Raw genomic sequence first — 14,068 nt, 5'->3', positions numbered from 1 at the left:
AAAAAAGGGTACATCATGCATAAATAGAAATATGAAAACTGTCATAATTAATTTTAAATTTAATTTAATTTAAATGAAATTCATTTGAAGTTAAACAATTTTTAAAAATAATTTTTAAGATATTTTAAGGCCTTGTCAATTTCACATCCATGTTTCCTCATAATGATAATTTGAATAATGACTTTGTTAAATGATTTACATCAAGATATTATGATAAAAAATAAACAAAAAATTCTCAGGATTAAAAACAAGATAAAATATTCATACTCAACTGCAAGTTGTGCTTGTCAGGAGAAATGTCATCCTTCCTTATGTCTTTCTGTATGCTGTTCTGGCAGTCTGTATGTTAAAATTCAAGAATTGTGATAGCGTCATAATCAAATTTTTTGACACATTAATACTGCGGGGACAAAGCTCTGCATGCCAAAAACGTCCTGCATTTTTGACCTTTATAAATGGCATTTTTTCCCTTTTATTTAACTGAATTTTGGGTTTCAAGTAGGAAATGTTGCAGAAGCCCTGAAATGCTCACATGGCCACTAAATGGCGACAAAAGCTGCTCAAATGTGCAGCAAGGTCTTGACTCTATTCATTTGAGAAGTTAGTAAGTAAGTCCCGGAACCTTCTGCACTGAAACCAAGCGCATTAACCACTTGGCCACCACCCCTGAAGTTAACTTTTGGAAAAAATTAAATAAAAAGGGCTGACAGCCAAAAATCAACTTACAGTTGTGAAACTTTTTATGCCCTTTTAAGATGAAGCAAGAATGTTTCTGGATGTGAGAAACACTTTAACAGGGGCGTAGCACCAAATTCTGGGCCCGAGGTACTAGCTATATTAAAGACCCCCCCCCCCCCCCCCAACGTTATGTTCTTTTTTATTAACGCAAACACCAAATTTCTAATGCGTAGTCAAACCAGGTCTAAATCATGTATACCTTAGATCACACCTGGAAGTCAGAACCCTTTTTAAAGTTGGGGGAGCGATATTGAGTTGGGGGGTCTGGGGGACCAATTTGGTGCATTCCCGTCTGTTAAAATGCACAGGAATGCACCAAATTGCACCATTTTTCTAGAAAATAGTGCAATTTGGTCCCCCAGAGTCCCCCCAACTCAATATAGCTAGCTTTCAAGCTCACCTCTCTTTTCAAAGAATTTGGTTAGCAGCTGCTTTCCCTCATTTTAGTTTTCTTTCCCTGTCCTTTTTTCTCTTCTTTTTTGAAATCCAGACTTTGATTTTTTAGGAAAGACATATTTTATTTCAGCCTAAACACTAGGGCTGCAACTAACGATTATTTTACTAATCAGTTCATCGGTCGATTATTTTTTTTGATTAATCGTTTTGGGGGTTTTTTTTACTTACGTGTGAGTTTTGCCATTATTTCTTTAAGTGAGTTATTATTAAAAGGCCTTTGTCACACAACATCAACGTTTGACCTTGTAACAATGTTATGTTATATTCTCATCAAAAACATACCTGGAGTAGTGTTTTGTTTTATTTTGCACATACATACATCACCAACACACCACAAAGAGATTTCCATCAGGTTTAGATGCCGACAGCAATTATCTCAACCACTGACAACATATTACAGCAAGAGTCCACGAAAATATTTTAAAAGCCTGACGAAAGTGTAATATGTTGTATTTAATAAGATATTTTCATGAAAAAAGACACAAATGTGCAGTTTACTGCATTTTATTTTTTTCTTGTGTAAAAACACAGCTTAGATGTGGTTTGACCGAAACAAATTGTCATTAAACTTAATAAAACAGGGATCAAGTGGAGGTTTAAGAATCACTAGGTGTTCACAGGAAACAGTTATTTCTATATTTATTTATGTTCACTGTTGTTGGTTTAATCTTTTCTGTTTTGTTTTATCAGATTCTTTTTGTCCGTTTCTCTAAAACTGTATTGTGGCATTATTAGTTACTATTATTGTTGTTTTCTATTATTATTATTATTATTATTGATATATAAATAAAATGAATGAATAAAATATTATTTATAATTAAGATTAAGCGAAATAAAACACTGAATCAACAAAGCACCAGATCGAAGCACTGCTTCGATCTGCGAATCACTGCTTCGATTGGTTCAAGGTTCAAAGCAAAGCCACTCTGCAGAAACGGTTGATTTATATGAAAGAAACAAAACATTTGTGGTAAAACAAAGTATTTAACAACTAATTGATGACTAAATTAGTTGACAACTATTTTAATAATCAATTAAATCGAGTAGTTGTTTCAGCACTACTAAACACCTCCTCTTTCTGTCAGAACCCGTTTGGGGTGTGTGTGTGTGTGTGTGTTAGTGTACTTTTGAAATGCAAAGGACATTAGCACATGATGCATCATAAGAACATCAGTCATTCATCATTGTGAATACCATAACAATGACATCCGGGCACTCCAGTTTCCTCCCACAATCAAAAACATGCTTATTTCGGCTCTGCTCCTTTCTCTGCCCCTGACCAAGGCAGCACTGACATCTGGACTTGGTCCCCAGGCGCTGGACTGTGGCTGCCCACTGCTCCTACACTCTAAAACATTGCAGCCTCATTTAGTTATGTCCACTTGCTACCTCTCTTTAAAATAAAGAGCTCTTACAAGTTTTGGGTGTTGAACTCAAACCCAAACCCGCTCAAGACTGTGGAGATGAGAGTAGACTTCAGGAGGAAACCCCCCATCCTCAACAGCACTGTACCTACTGTGGACACTTTCCGGTTCCTGGGATCAACCATCTCCCGGGATCTGAAGTGGACCTCCCACATAGACTCCATGAGGAAAAAGCCTCAGCTAAGGATGTACTTCCTCAGACAGCTCAAAGAGTTCAACCTGTCCCAGGAACTGCTCATCATCTTCTACACATCCATCATCCAGTCTGTCCTGTGCATATCCATCTCAGTTTGGTTTATTTTATTTCCACATTTTTACTGTGAATTATTCAGTGTTTAGTGTATTGATACATGCTCGTACAGAGAGACAGTACAGTTCAAACTGGAGTCAAATTCCTTGTATTCTTGTAGATACTTGGTGAATAAAGGCTATTCTGATTCTGATTCTGGTATCTGAATTCAAACATATCTTGAAAAGAAACAGGAAAAGTGAAGTGAAGTTGGTTAAGTTAAGTACACACTATCACCTGACCTACTTCTGACTTTTCCACGGACGCTTCTTGTTCTCTTCTTACTTCCCAATGCCTGTTCCTGGTCGTAACCCATCCTCAGGTGAGGAACATAGTCTGGGTCAGTTGGATCATCGCTCAATACCCCTACAAGGATGAAAAAAACTTTGGATTTGTTTACAGAGTTGATGGACAATAAATCTGAAACATTATCATAAGCTGAACAAATAATAATATTACCTACAGATTTTTAACTTCACCTTCACATATTTGATTATTTTTTCCACTTTTAAACAGTTTCTTAAAAAATAAACTGTGACATCATTTTGTCTTTATTTGCAGATTAACATTTCTGCATGGATCAGGTTGCTTGAAGTTTAAACATCATTTTCACACTGTTCAGTTCCACGTTCTTCAATAAATGTGTGCTGCACTTAAATGCTGGTGTAAAACTGGGAGATCTGGGCTTTTGATGGATTCAAGTGTAATTTTGAAGTTGAACATAAATTTTATTAATTATTGACTGGTGTTATGATGTAACCCTGCGATGCCTGTAAAAACGTATTGTGCGCTACGGCTTTCTGCCAACCATGGAAGTAAAAAAAACCCCACACGACCAGATTTATGTCATCATGAGAAGTATCCCTATTCATCCAGATTTCTTCACCCTGCATATTTTCTCATCGTAAAAGTCTGGAAAACTTACTTGCAAACTTCTACGTATATCAACAAAGTCTCATGAATCAATCAATCAATATAAACATTTAATTAATTGTCACAGTCTTTTTGTTTCCGTTGCAGCACATCACTTTCTTTCATTTAACATGTCACCATATTTCTCAGTAAATATATTTTGAAAGATGCTATTGACATGAAATTTTCATCAGATGTCCGCAACAACCCAAGTAATCCACAAATACAATGAAATCAAACCAAAGATGTCCACAAATTATGTGCAATAATGTGAAATGACAGAGAAAAAGTATTTAACACCTCAAGAAAGAAAAAAAGTCATGAAAAGCCAAAACACCAGCTGAATCCTTGCCAGTGAAAATTAATATCAGCTGGTTCAGTCCCAACTGAAGACCAATAAAAAGGTGTGTCATTACCAAGGTGTCAAACACGAAACATCTCATGAAGGGTAAAATCAAAGAGCTCTGTCAAGCTCTTCACCTCAGTGTTGCAAAATGTAATGATGGCATTTGGTTACAGAAGGATTTCTAAACTTGTGACTCAGGACCAGGTGCTCCTCACAAGATTTCTGACAGAGGAGTGAAAGTAAGTAATTAAGTAATTCACTGAACCACCAAGGCCTGTGTGCACGCTCACAATGAAAGACTACAGAAAAAGCATGTTGAAGCTCATTTAAAGTTTGCTGCACAACATTTACACAAGCCTGTGAAATTCTGGGAGAAGATAGCCGGTCAGATGAGGCCACAAGTGAACTCTTTGGATGCCATAGTACATACCATGTTTGGAGGTCAAATGTCACTGCACATCACCCCAAAAACACCACACCAACAGTGAAGTTTGGAGGTGGAACATCATGGTGTGGGGCTTTTTTTTCCAGTATCTGGAAATGACAAACTTCTTATAATTGAAGGATGAATGGAAAAATGTACTGAGACATTCTTGATAAAAATCTACCAGGATGATAAAAATGAAATGAGGATGAACATTAAAGCAAGACGATAATCCCAAACAAAAAGACAAAGCTGCTAGAATGACCCAGCCAATCAGCTGACTTGAATAAAACAGAAAATCTATGGAAAGAACAAAAGATCAGCGTTCATAGAAGAGGTCCATGGAACCTTCAAGACTGTTTTGTGAAGAATGGACCAAAATCACACCTGAGCAAAACATGTGACTAGTTTCTCCACACAGGCGGCGTCTTGAAGCTTCATTACCAACAAAGGCTTTTGCACAAAGTATGAAATAACTTTCAGTATAAGTGTGTTCAAATACTTTTCCCCTGTGTCATCCCATTTTATTACACATGACTTAATTTCTGTACTTATTTGTTTTGGTTTCATTGCATGTGTGGATTTATTGGGTTGTTAACTGACGTGGTGAAAATTTCATGTCAATAGCACCTTCAGTAATATATTTACTGAGAAAAATGATGACATGTTCTATACTTATTTTACCTGCTGTATAAGTTGCACCTGAGTATAAGTCACAGGGGCTCCCAAACTAGTACAAAAAAAACAGGACTTATACTGAGTTAAAAAATAAGTGGTCCCTGTGGGAGGACAGAACCTGTCCAATGGCCGCCAAGTGATTTGAGTTTGAGACCAGTGAGTTCAAAGATCACAGAGCTCTCATGGGGTTTATTTTCCTCTGTTAAAAACACATTATGGATGCTGATTCTTGATGACACCTCCATCATGTATGAACAAGAAACTAAACTGTCGCTGAGCAAACTGGTTGCATCGGATTTTGCTGTGAGCACGGCTCTCATTTATTATTTCTGTTAGATGAAATCTTTGCATTTCGTGAGACAGACAGCAACTCTTTATAGACAGCAAATTTTTAGTCTGTCACGGACTACAGATGGAAATTAGCCCACGGCTATAATCTGACATATTTACATTTTATGTGTTCATCAATATGTGTTTTCCTTTTAAATAAATAAATGAAATGAAACTCGTCTTCTCAGTCTTTTCATTGCGGTGGTACAAGCAGCTGTGTCATTCAAACAGCAGAGGTCATTCACTGAACTCATTCTAAGGTCAGTCAGGACTTCAAGGCCTTCTGAGGAACAGAAAACTCACTGCTCATCAGTCTGAGCATATATGTGCTGTCGTTACCAAAATGATAAATAATTTGAAAGAGGAATTTGCCACATCATTTTGAATTCATGGAAACAGCACATTCCAGACATGGTGTAGAGTGGATGTCAAGAAATATTTTTCTTCTATTGATTTCCTGCTTCATACTTATTCCAGATGTGGATGTCCATCATTTTTTCTTTTTTTGAGTCCACCATTTACACTTCAATATATTTTTGCGAAAACATCATCTACTTTATAGAGGTCAAAAATAAGTGAATGACTTTCCAGGTCTGTGAGATAAAACATGTTTATAGCACATGAGGGAGAACTTGTTATTCAGGGTAAACACCTGTTCACTGCAAGGTCAGGGTGTTCTGAAGCTGCAGAGATTCCAGCGAGTGTTTTGTACCGTTATCTTGAAGATCAGCTGCCACTGTGAAATGATAGAAGACAGTTAGAACCAAATACCAAGCCTCTGTTATTTTCAAAATTCTGTGTTCTCTCTCACACAGATTCAGAAAGATCCCAGTCTGAAACCTTAACCTACCCATGGAAAACCTGAGAGGGTCCTGAAGGAGGAACCAGTCATGGTGTCTAGTCTTGTTTTAACCGTGGCTACATTTTCAAGATGACTGCTACAATTGTTTTTGCACACACTACACTGTACAAGTCCACAGCATTAAGTTATCACACAACATGCGAGATGCTTCACACGCCGGTTTGTCACAGTTATCCATCATAAGCTTCTGGAATACATATCCATGAGAGGGAGAACATGGTTTAAAGTGTAGGTGACAAATAATCACTAAAAATTATGAAATGTTGATATTTTAAAACAATAAAAGTCAATGATAAGTGCACAGGTGAAGGATAAACAGCAGCTGTCTGAAGCCTGCACTCTATTTCACCCCTCAGCTGCGGCCATATTGTTGCTACGTCATCACAAGAATGGTACCTGCTGAATCAAGCCCAAATCAATTGTAAACACAGCGGAGGTCAAGCTGTTATCGGACAATTTTTTTTTTTTTTTTTTTGAGTGCGGAGCTTTTTTTTTTTTAAGTCCAGTCTAAACGTGTGTCTGAAGAAACTGTGGAGGACACAGACTTATGGTTATGAGCCTTATTTAGATGACAATGAGGAAGACTAATCCTTGGAGGAAAACCTTCAACAGTGACGATACTGGCAAAGACGTTTTACTACCGGGCCCTTCATCGTGGCCATGTCATCCTGGAAATACAATAATACAAACACCGAAGTCATGTTGTACAAAACAATGCACAATGTATTTGGGCATTACATGGACACTTACATTTGTGAAATCGAAATCTGCACCGAGCACAATGGAAAGAGCAAAGTGTAATATAAACAGAAAACCTCTATATAACACTGGATAACTCATTGGCCAATATTTTTGAAGCAAATCGTCTGCCACATTAAACATTTGCATGTTCTGGTCCTGAAAGGTCTTTTCTATTGACCTTTAACCAGGCACACGCAACTTTATTCTTTGTGATTTTGTGAAAAAAAAAATGCCTTCATGTGCAGCGATAAACTGCGCAGTTCACCAGTTCAAAGGCTGTGGACGAACATTTTGCCTGTGAGCATGATTGAAATGGAAAGTAATGAACAATAATTTGAAGAGTTCTATCCCTTATTCCAGCATATAGGCAAAGATAATAATAATAATAATAATAATAATAATAATAATGTGGCTTGTGTATAGCCACATGTTGTGTTTTGTATTTTAAGACATATACTAGGTCTGCTTGCGTATAGTTTTGGAGCTTTAGCTGTTGCTGCTATGAGCTTTATTACTAATATTAGGCTGAAACTCATTGAGCTGCGTGTAATAAATATTAACATTGCAAAGGAAAACCAACTCTCCTGTAGCTACTTAAGTGGTGTTTTATTCTTTCAATGCAACGACTAAAACAAAATCCAGTATTGTTACCTTATCCATCATGACTTTTGTTATCCATCAACTTTTAATCTTGCTCACTTTTATTCAAACTTTGATTAAAGAATCATAATTTTGAGGATGGAGTATCTGTCCTAGTGAGATCTGAGTTATAGGCCTTTTCACAGTCTCGCTCGCTTCCGGGTCTGATGCGTGAGGTCAAAGAGCAAGAGGTGTAAACTTCAGTCTCAAGACATCATGGCTGACTGTGTGAGCAGCAAGAATGGTAAATGGACTACATTTATATAGCGCTTTCCCATCTGCATTAGACGCTCAAAGCACTTTACAATAATAACTCACATTCACCCCGATGTCAGGCTGCTGCCATACAAGGAGCTCACTACACACCAGGAGCACCTAGGGGATTAAGGACCTTGCCCAAGGGCCGTTAGTGATTTTCTGGTCAGGCTGGGATTTGAACCAAGGATCCTCTGGTCTAGAATGATAGAGACTTTGATTATTTTTCCCGTTGGAGTGTTGATTCCTTTAAAGATTTTTGTGAAAACGTGGAATGGTGTCCAAGGAAAGAAAACTTAAGCATATGCTGCACACGAACCAAAAATTCAGGTTTTGCCCGACTCGACCCATTGCCGACCAAGGCAGTGTCTATTCGTAAACATAGAATCAGCTGATCTGTTTCGCTTTGTGGACCTCTATAAATCTTGTGAACTACGTTCGTATTTCAGAGAGTGTGAAATAAATTATTTGTGAAGAATAAAATAAACTTAATCATGGATCTGGTTGGTGAATGGCAGTTGAATGGTGTCTCTATTAAATAATCATGAAGTAACTGCCTGATCCATATCCCTGCATGTTCTGTGTAATTTATTAGGCTTATAGGCACATGTGCCTGTGATTTGGATCAATGAATAATAAACACAGGTGGGATAAAACACGCTGATTTGTATCCCAACAGACCAAGGCCACAGATTACGCTGCCCATTTAAATTAAGAAGGCAAATCATTCCCCGACCCGATACCCGAATTCGAGTCCGGCTGGCTGGATGACAATCCCGGCATGACTTGATGGCACTGCGGCACATTTAACCTGCACACTGCCACACAATTTGCCAGGCCTAAGCGACCCGCTGGATGCTGTGCTGTGTGCCGCTGAACGCTGCTCTATATAAAATAATTATTTTGTGGTGGATTAATGATTTACTCTCAGAGATTGGCTGATAAAACGATCTCTAATCGCTCCGGAAGCACAGAGGGACTTTCTCCAACAGCTTTTCTTGTGCGCTTCTTGGGATGGAGAAAGCGTTTGGGACAATCTCAAAGGACATTATTTATATTTATACTGTAATGGCTTGGCACAACAGTTGCATTTCCACTCCTTCTTATAAGCATCTGTAAAATTATTTTCATTATATATTTAGACCAGGGGTGGACAACTTGTTTCAAAAAGGGCCAAGAGGGTGCAGGTTTTCTGTGCAGCAACCGATTCCACCAGGTGATTTCACTGATTAACTGATTCCATCTGCTCAAAGTGATATTAATCAGTGAAATCACCTAATGGAATCGGTTGCTGCACAGAAAACCTGCACCCTCTTGGCCCTTTCTGGAACAAGTTGCCCACTCGATTTAGAAAGTTGTTTCACTGATGCTGTCACTAACCGACCAATCGTCTGTTTACGTTTTTACACCTCTCGAGCATTGTACCAATCTGGTTGCGCATGAGCCCGGAATGTGAAAAGGCTTCTTGAGAACAGATTGTGAAAATGTGTCAAAATCCTAAAAGAAAGAAAGGAAATAAATTAAACAGCTAATCATGGCAGACATCAATTAGGGGGGATAAAGGTTACATTATCTGGAGAACAAAAATAAGAAAATGAGAGCATCAGCTCAGTTATTACTTGAAATTGCTCATAAGCCGTCTATGTGCAGTCCACAGAACCTGCGAGTGGTAAGATGGCCGCCAGACTGCTTCAGCTGGGTTTTTTTTCCCCAAAACTTTATTTCAGCAAATGCAATAACAAACAAGCAAACAAAGCACAAGGCCACAAAAAAACACAGTATCAACGTTATAAATTGAAAGAGATATTCAAGGAAAATAAAAAAAAGTTCCTTATATATTGCTTCAGCGGTTTGTACAGAATGTGTGGGCCAATGAGCGATCCAGTGTTTTATATGCATTCACCTGTGAACTGGAAGTGTTAGCTAACTCTCCGCGCATACGCACTCACAAACTCGAAACTGGCTTGTTTTCTTTGCAAACGTGGTGCTTTAAAAAATACCGATGTTACAGCGCTGAATATTAACACATTAAATTATATGACACTGGCTGTTGCAGACGGAAGCCGCCAGGGGGCGCAGCGAGTGGCTTCACTTCTCTCTACTTCTCTTCTGCTGTCGTCATTAAAACTCACGTGTGTCAGCGCCGCTCCCGTTGCTCTTATTTTTTTTTTTAATCTTCCACAAACGAACATTTATCAAATACCAAAACAGGAGTTGTATGAAAAGTTTGAAAAAAAACATTTCAGTGTTTACAGCGGCAGCACATTCTCCAGTCTGCGCGATGAGCACGCGAGGCTCTGACGCTGCTGACGTCACACTCGTTAATATTCAACAAGTTGTAAGAAATAAAATCAACATTTAAGATATAAGTACAAACCAAGAAATAGAAATTAAAACCATACCCTATTTATAAGCAACATACCAAGAACAGGCGCAAAATTAATAATAATAATAACTATCAGATTTTTACTTGAGAGCGTCATCTCGTGGCCATTTTTGGACGCTGAAAACATCGCCAAACTCGATACAAATGTGTGTAATTTGGTCACTTTTCAAAGGGATGAGACTAGTGACATTAAGTTCGAGTCAGGCTGCTCGACACAGCATCGAGCTTTGTGAACCAGAAGTGTCGGTGAACAGCATTTCGAGCACGCCCCCATCACGTGACCACTGCGAGCGAAGCCTCGTTACGTCACCCCACGTGTCGAGCTTCGCGGGAAAGTCGAATAATCTGGGCGTGTCAATACGACCCGCCAAGTATTTAAATGAGATCTGAATCGCGGCACAAACTGGGGGTTTGTGAGAGGAGGAGACTGCTAGCGACAGTGTTATTGCCAATTACTACGTGACAGGGACAGCATTAGTTTATATTTAGGTCTAGTTTAGAGTTCATTTAGTATAGTTAGCTACATACACATAGGACCTAACATAGACAGACACACACCACCCACAACACGCATCCATTCATATACAACATTTATCCACACAGTACATCAACACAGGTTATAGGTTAGACTATATATTCATAGGTAGCTCAGAGTGCAGAGAGCTGAGTGACTGAAGAGCTGTGATTTTGGCGAGCGGGTCTTCTCCAAAGCTGGAGAGGTGGTGAGGCAGAAGAGGAGCCGATTAAAGCCCAGCACTGTTGAAATGATTCTTTTTTTGAATAAAAATTGTTGATAGTTGCACAATCACCGTCTCCTAGCCCCTCTATTCTAATTTACAAATTACAGTATCATAAACACAAGTTGCAGAAGCACATGCCTTTCTCACTTTTCCCGTCACATTCCATCCAAATATTGTTTGAGGACTGATAAATCTACATATAGTCTACAATAAAGGCTTTCATAACCAGTATGTGTGCATCTGTAGGGACTATTTATTACATTAAGAAAGACACAATAATGAAGATGACATTTTTTATTAGTATTTTTCAAGGACAAACCACATCAGTCATGAATTACTGCAAACATTTGTCACAGCACTCGCTCAGGGTAATTCTCAAAACAATCCAGCAGATGTCACCCTTCAAACTGTATCAAACGCCTCGAAGCAGTGTGTCGATTTTCAGCCAGTTGTGTTGAAGTGGCTCATTGGTTCATGAGGCCTCGAAATTGCCATCACTAGATCAGACCATAGCCGGCGCCACGAGGGGGCGTATGGGGGCGACGCCCCTCGCCCCCTCGGATGTTAGAGTTATCAAAAAAATAAAAAAGAAAGAAAAAGAAATACTGGAAAATATAGCAAAATATTAGTTATTCAATACTATCACATATTTAACAAATAAACCAAATTAATTAACTAAAGTAATTAATTTTAAAACAAACGGATATGGCATGTGTCTGTGTTCAAGGGATTTGATAGGTTGAAGGTTGCGCTTGTCAGTGCGGCAGAGGGCGGTGCGTTTCCAACGCGTCGTGGCAAGGGGAGATTGCTACGTCACACTCTGGCTGTTTCCACAACCTGAATAAAGTTCAGCGATCACCATCTTGAATTTGCATCACCTGAACCACAAAAAAACCTTTAAAAAACAGCAGTAGAATGATTCTCCCATCACCCTGCTGGGAGAAGCTTTTTTCAGCTACTTTTCGGAGTGACACCGACCGAGGGAGGACTGACGTCTTGGTGGGATATCGATCGAACCGCAACAGCGGGCCGACCCGCACGGAGAAGCCGGCCTTCAGGCATCATCACTGTGCAGAGCGATCCAGGCCACCGGGGTGATGGAGCAAACCCACTCAGTCCGAAATCTCCCACTTTTTGGATATATGCGAAGTCCCAGTTTGCCCAACGGAGTTTAGTTCTGCAGCTTTACTGAGGTGAGAATAATGTAAAAATAAAACGTGACGTTTACTGAACTGTGAAGGTTTAATGATCGGCTAACGTTAGCTTAGCCTTTTAGCACAGTTAATCTGAGTGAACACTTTTAATTTGTAAATGGTTCAGTCTTTTTTATTTTTACCAAATAAAGCTACAGCTTTTTTCAGACACCACAAAAGCTCAGCTTTAAATAACTTATTTTTTCAGGCATTTTTTCCATCGTTTTTTTTTTTTTTTTTGCCGTTCCCCCCCGCCCCTTTTTTATGTATAAATATAAACTGTTTAGTGTTTCTTTATATTTAAAGAAATATTTTTATTTGTCCCAATCAGGAACATTTGCTGTGCAGACAACCAAACTTCCAATGATGAGCTGAACACCGCGAAGTCCAGTTGAAAGAAAACGTCTCTGCTTTTCAGCAACACCACTGTTGGGGAAAGTGTAGTGACATGGACCCACAACAGGGGGCGCAAATGAACGGTCAATAGATGAGCCAAAAGGTAACAATTTAATATTGTGAATGTGCACAACGATGATACAGACAATCACAGAATCTGATAGCAGTCAATACACCAAGGTGACGTGTGGGCAGGCTCGAGGATAGAAGACGTCTGTCCTGAGAAGAGCCAGGACCACACGATTTCCACCGCCACAGAACCTGGTGAATACTGGAGCCGCCAAGTCCCGAATTCCCAGGTGATCACCGTCCCCGACTGTCGGATCTGGTACTGCTGGCGAGGAGCACAAACAGTGAGATGTGGGTGTGTGCACACCCAGTAACAACAACAGTCAGAAGGTGGAAAGTCACCTCCACCTCTAATCACACACACGTGCAGCTCCTGTCTAACCACTTATCTGGTTGGGGTGTGAAGCGAAGGCGTCACTGATCACACCAAACGCCAATCCCACAGATAAGGAAACACTTACAGGAAAACGGCTGCAAAGAAGTTCAGACTATTAGTCAGTGTTTTCAGTTTAGCAGAGAATTACCTTCACAGGTAGATGATATCTCGGCAACGAGGTAGAGATGACGTCCGGTCTTTATGGAGTGAGATGATGTAGTGTAGATGGGTGACAGCTGTCACCCCCGGCTGTGTCCGTGGCGGCAGCGCCCTCTCGTGCCTGAAGCCCGCACTTCAGGCAGGGCGCCCTCTGGTGGTGGGCCAGCAGTACCTCCTCTTCTGGCGGCCCACACAACAGGACCTCCCCCTCAACGGGCGCCTCCTGGCGCCCGACCAGGCTTGTCCGGGGTGACGGCGGTAGAAATCGGCCAGGAGGGCCGGATCCAGGATGAAGCTCCTCTTCACCCAGGAGCGTTCTTCGGGTCCATACCCCTCCCAGTCCACCAAATACTGGAACCCCCGGCCCATCCGACGGACGTCCAGGAGCCGGCGCACCGTCCAAGCCGGCTCCCTGTCGATGATCCGGGCAGGAGGCGGCGCCGGTCCGGGAGCACAGAGGGGTGAGGTGTGGTGAGGTTTGATCCTTGACACATGAAAGACCGGGTGGATCCGCAGTGAAGCCGGGAGTTGGAGCTTCACTGCGGCAGGACTGAGGATTTTGAGGATCTTGTATGGCCCAATATACCTGTCCTTGAGTTTTGGGGAGTCCACCTGGAGGGGGATGTCCTTCGTGTATAGCCACACCCTCTGCCCG

The 14,068-nt window shown here is 40.3% G+C and overlaps 1 long non-coding RNA gene across 1 annotated transcript; it reads right to left on the bottom strand.

Moving 5' to 3' along the window:
• Positions 1–3,158: 3,158 nt before the first annotated feature.
• Positions 3,159–10,365, bottom strand: LOC117528522. The gene is made up of 3 exons (XR_004565797.1): positions 10,227–10,365; positions 6,250–6,333; positions 3,159–3,273 (listed from the first exon to the last, which is right to left on the bottom strand). It is a non-coding gene; the product is annotated as an uncharacterized LOC117528522 (long non-coding RNA).
• Positions 10,366–14,068: the final 3,703 nt, after the last annotated feature.

Source organism: Thalassophryne amazonica, chromosome 16 (genome assembly GCF_902500255.1).
Source record: "Thalassophryne amazonica chromosome 16, fThaAma1.1, whole genome shotgun sequence".
Classification (NCBI taxonomy): Eukaryota; Metazoa; Chordata; class Actinopteri; order Batrachoidiformes; family Batrachoididae; genus Thalassophryne; species Thalassophryne amazonica.
Note: the sequence above shows the minus strand (reverse complement) of the source record. Positions and strands in the feature narration are given on the sequence as shown.